The sequence below is a fragment of the Cervus canadensis genome, chromosome 3 (genome assembly GCF_019320065.1).
Source record: "Cervus canadensis isolate Bull #8, Minnesota chromosome 3, ASM1932006v1, whole genome shotgun sequence".
NCBI classification, from domain to species: Eukaryota; Metazoa; Chordata; class Mammalia; order Artiodactyla; family Cervidae; genus Cervus; species Cervus canadensis.
In genome coordinates, this window is record NC_057388.1 from 24,417,095 (window position 1) to 24,422,534 (window position 5,440).

Genomic DNA, 5,440 nt, shown 5'->3' on the forward strand with positions numbered 1-5,440 from the left:
TGTTGAGAGTATCAAATATAATTTTAAAATGTAAAGCAATAATCACAGAGCCCGGCACAAAGCAATTCTTCACTAAACTGCAATTATTTCATTATTGTTAAGCTTATGGGAAAATCACATGTGCTCAGGATGTTTCTTATTTCAAATAATTTCCTTATTGCTAAATCCTCTTCCCTGCAGTTTTGGTCTCATTTGCCCCGTGTTCTCAGTTGATACGGAAATAAAACAGATCATTCTATTATGGCTTTTCAAAGAGAACAACTAAAGCTCAGTGTTTTGACTCAAGTTTCTTTATGGGCCAAAGCAGGGAGATATACTAGTATTGAAAACAGTTAATATTGCCACTGAAGTTTTTAAAAATCTACTAATCAGAAGGATCATGAAGTAGCACAAATGATAACAGTCAGAATAAGGCACCCAGCGTTGGCAAAAAGATTCCCTTCTTGTATGAGGGGCAGAGGAAGAGATGGTTGGATAGCATCACCGACTCAATGGACATGAGTTTGAACAAACTCCAGGAGATTGTGGAGGCCAAGGGAGGCTGGTGTGCTGTAGTCCATAGGTTCACAAAGATTCGGACACAAATGAGTGACTGAACAACAACATATAATAAAAGTTAATCCAAGGTTTCTCAACAGGAACAGTTGCTTCTCACAGAAAGTTTTGGAAACGTCTAGGCACACTTTTGACTGTCCCAATGCCTAAGAAACACGGTTGATATTAATGTGAGACCAGATAATCCAGCACTACAAAAAATTATCCCACATTCCTATGAATGTTCATATATTTTCCCAGATAGTCATCTGGATAAGAAAAAAAGAAAACATAATACCTGTCCAAAAACATCTGAGCCTAGACTCTATTGCTGTTTTACACATAAACACAAAGTATATCTATACACATTGCTTTAAAATCTCTGAGACCCGGAAAGGAGGTTATTTACCAACTGGAATGGAAATATTTCAATATTTAACAACTCCTCTGGGCCTCCCTGGTGCCTCAGCTGGTAAAGAATCCACCTGCAATGTGGGAGACCTGGGTCCGATCCCTGGGTTGGGAAGATCCCCTGGAGAAGAGAAAGGCTACTCACTCCAGTATTCTTGCCTGGAGAATTCCATGGACTCTAGTCCATGGGGTCACAAAGAGTCATACGTGATGGAGCGACTTTCACTTTCACTTTCTGTCCATATCGGAATAAACCAGCTCTCAGCCCAGCAAATGTGTTAGTGTTTTTTTTTTAACTGAAGAAATGAACCTGCCTATGTGAACTGGACATTTCACAATAAATATATTAATAAAGTTGGCAAAAAGGAGTTATCATCTTTGTAAGACTATAAAGTTTTAAAACTATAAATACTGCCATTGAAAGTTTTAAAAAGTCTTCTAACCAGAAGGCTCATCGAATAGTACAAATAATCAGAGATGGAATACGGCATCCAATGTTGGAGAAAAGGTGATCTTACAGCCTGTATGACAGGCTTCTCAGTGTGAGGAAGGAAAACAAATCTAAATGAAATAATGTATTGTCTTCCATTAATGAAATATTGAGGGCAGGAGGAAAGGTGGCAACAGAGGATGAGATGGTAGGATGGCATCATTAACTCACTGGACCTGAACTTGAGTAAACTCCAGGAGATAGTGAAGGACAGAGAAGCCTAGCGTGCTGCAGTCCATGGGGTCACAGAGAGTCAGACAGAACTGAGAAACTGAACAACAAGAATAACCAATAAGTTGGTGAAAGACGGCAATCAGCTGTCTAATTAATAGCAGTGAAATGAACAAGTCTACTTGTAACAATGAGGACATACAACAGTTTTAGAAAGAAAAAGTAATATAAGAAATGACTTAAAATATAAAAGAGCTATCAATGTCTGAAACACTTACAATTAGTTAACAGGGAAAGTATTAATATTACCTTTGCCAAAGTTGTCATTTAAGCAACAGGTTAAAGTTGCAACTCTGTTTATCTACATGGTTTACAGCAGCTTTTAAAAGTAGAATCAAGCACTTTAGTAACTAATTATTCCTTGACAATTCATTGCTAAGAATTGTGGTGAGAAACTCAATAAATCAACATATGCTGTTAGTTCTATTCATAAAATTAAGAGTAATTTCTTAAATGATAGATGATTTTGTAAAATGCACAAAGATACTAGAAGAGTTTGTGTATCTTATCCTTCAAAAAAGAAGTAAGTTGACTATCCAAAGGAAATTATTTGAGCTTGTTTTCATGCTTGATACTATGTTGAAAACTATTGCTGATTTTTTATATATCAAGAGAAAAATTAAGGAAAAATTTAAATATTGTTAAATTACATGAACTCCTCTAAAATGTATTTTAAAGTTTAACTGAAATCCTTCTTAAGCTGTAAAGAAATGAGTTTACTAAAGTAAAAGGAAGCTTAATGAGAGCTATTAGACAGTTTTACATAATTTTAAAATAAGCTTGCCCACAGAATTTCCAGATCTTCTGTTTTTGCAGTAATTAGAAAATGATTAGCTTAAACTATTAATTTGAAAATACAATCCAATTAAAAGCTCTTTAAAGCATTTGATGATAACATTTAAAGATTCATGTGTCCTTTATGATACTATTTTCTGTGATTTATCTATTTTTTAAAAGAAATAGAATATATTAGCTAGTATTTCTAGGAAGATTTAACTAAAAAGAAAATTGACTTTATGAGTAAATCATAATTTAACTAGGGTAAAAAAGAAGTGGATCCATTCAGTTCAGTTCAGTTCAGTTGCTCAGTCGTGTCCTACTCTTTGTGACCCAATGGACTGCAGCACACCAGGCCTCCCTGCCCATCACCAACTCCTAGACTTTACTCAAACTCACGCCAATTGAGTAGGTGATGCCATCTAACCATCTCATCCTCTGTCATGCCATTCTCCTCTCACCTTCAATCTTTCCCACCATCAGAGTCTTCTCTAATGAGTCAGTTCTTCGCATCAGATGGCCAAAGTATTGGAGTTTCAGCTTCAACATCAGTCCTTCCAATGAATATTCAGGACTAATTTCTTTTAGGATGGACTGGTTGGATCTCCTTGCAGTCCAAAGGACTCTCAAGAGTCTTCTCCAACACCACAGTTCAAAAGCATCAATTCTTTGGTGCTCAGCTTTCTTTATAGTCCAACTCTCACATCCTTACATGATTACTGGAAAAACCATAGCTTTGACTAGATAGATTTTGTTGGCAAAGTAATGTCTCTGATTTTTAATATGCTGTCTAGATTGGTCATAACTTTTCTTCCAAGGAGTAAGTGTCTTTTAATTTCATGGCTGCAGTCACCATCTACAGTGATTTTGGAGCCCCCCAAAAGTGAAGTCTGCCACTGTTTCCACTGTTTCCCCATCTATTTCCCATAAAGTGATGGGACCAGATGCCATGATCTTAGTTTTCTGAATGTTGAGCTTTAAGCCAACTTTTTCATTCTCCTCTTTCACTTTCATCAAGAGGCTTTTTAGTTCCTCTTCACTTTCTACCATAAGGGTGGTGTCATCTGCATATCTGAGGTTATTGATATTTCTCCTGGGAATCTTGATTTCAGCTTGGGCTTCATCCAGCCCAGCATTTCTCATGATGTACACTGCATATAAGTTAAATAAGCAGGGTGACAATATACAGCCTTGACATACTCCTTTCCTGATTTGGAACCAGTCTGCTGTTTCATGTACAGTTCTAACTGTTGATTCCTGACCTGCATACAGGTTCCTCAAGAAACAGGTCAGGTGCTCTGGTACTCCCATCACTTGAAGAATTTTCCACAGTTTGTGGTGATCCACACAGTCAAAGGCTTTGACATAGTCAATAAAGCAGAAATAGATGTTTTTTTGGAACTCTCTTTCTTTTTCGATGATCCAGCGGATGTTGGCAATTTGATCTCTGCATTTTCTAAAACCAGCTTGAACATCTGGAAGTTCATAGTTCACATACTGTTGAAGCCTGGCTTGGAGAATTTTGAGCATTACTTTACTAGTGTGTGAGACGAGTGCATCCATTAGGACTTCTATATTCTTCTTTGGAAGAATCTGGTATTTATTGTAGCATTTCTATTCATGCATTTTGTTGAAACAATTTCACTGAAAAAGTGAAATTGTTGCAAAATGTCAAATAAACAGCACACTGTGACAGAAGAGATGAGAGACTCCTTTTTACAGATTTAAAACAAAGTATTATCCAGTTAGCATATATACATAAAATTCTGCTAAATCATTGAGTTATATTGGTAAGAATGCTTTTTAAATATTTCACATCATTGTCACACTTAGAAATTTTTTGAGGCAAACAGGGTGTGGAGAAAGGGGAACCCTCTTTACACTGTTGGCAGGAATATAAATTGGTACAACCACTATGGAGAACAGTACGGAGGTTCCTCAAAAAAACTTAAAGCAGAGCTACCATATGATCCAGCAATCCCACTGCTAGGCATATATACAGACAAGACTACAATGCAAAAAGATACCTGCACCCCTGTTTTCATAGCAGCACTGTTCATAATATTGAAGACATGGAAACAACTTATGTCCATAAACAGATGAATGGATAGAGAAGATGTGGTGTGTCTATATTTATATATATACACATATATATGTATATATATATGGAATATTACTCAGCCATAAAAAAGAATGAAATAATGCTGTTTGCAGTAACATAGATATACCTAGAGATTATCACACTAAGTGAAGTAAATCAGAAAGAGAAAAACAAATACCATAAAATATCACTTGTATGTGGAATCTAAAACATGACACAGATGAGCTTACCTATGAAACAGAAACAGACTCACAGCATAGAGAACAGACTGTGGTTGCCAGTGGGGTGGGGTGTGGAAGGGGGAGGGATAAATCAGTAGTTTTGGATTCGCAGATGCAAACTACTACATATAGAAAGGATAAACAACTTAGTCCTACTGTATAACACATGGAACTAAATTCAATATCCTGTGATAAACCATAATAGAACAGAACATTACAAAGAATGTATATCGTTAGATAGATTTTGTTGTTGTTTAGTCTCTAAGTTGTGTCTGACTCTTTGTGACACCATGGACTGTAGCCCTCAAGGCTACATGGGATCTCCCAGGCAAGAATACTAGATCAGGTTGCCGTGCCGTCTTCCAGATGGTCTTTCTCGACCCAGGGATTGAACCCAAGTCTTCTGCACTGACAGGTGCAGTCTTTACTCCTGAGTCACCAAATACCCATAAATATACCCTGATGCTGGGGAAAATTAAGGACAGGAAGAGAAGGGGGCAACAGAGGATCAGATGGTTGGATGACATCACTGACTCAGTAGACATGAGTTTGAGCAAACTCAAAAAGATGGTGAAGGACAGGGAAGCCTGGCGTCCTGCAATCCATGGGGTCGCAGAGAGTCAGATATGCCTTAGAGACTGAGCGTATGTACATACATATATATATAGAACTGAG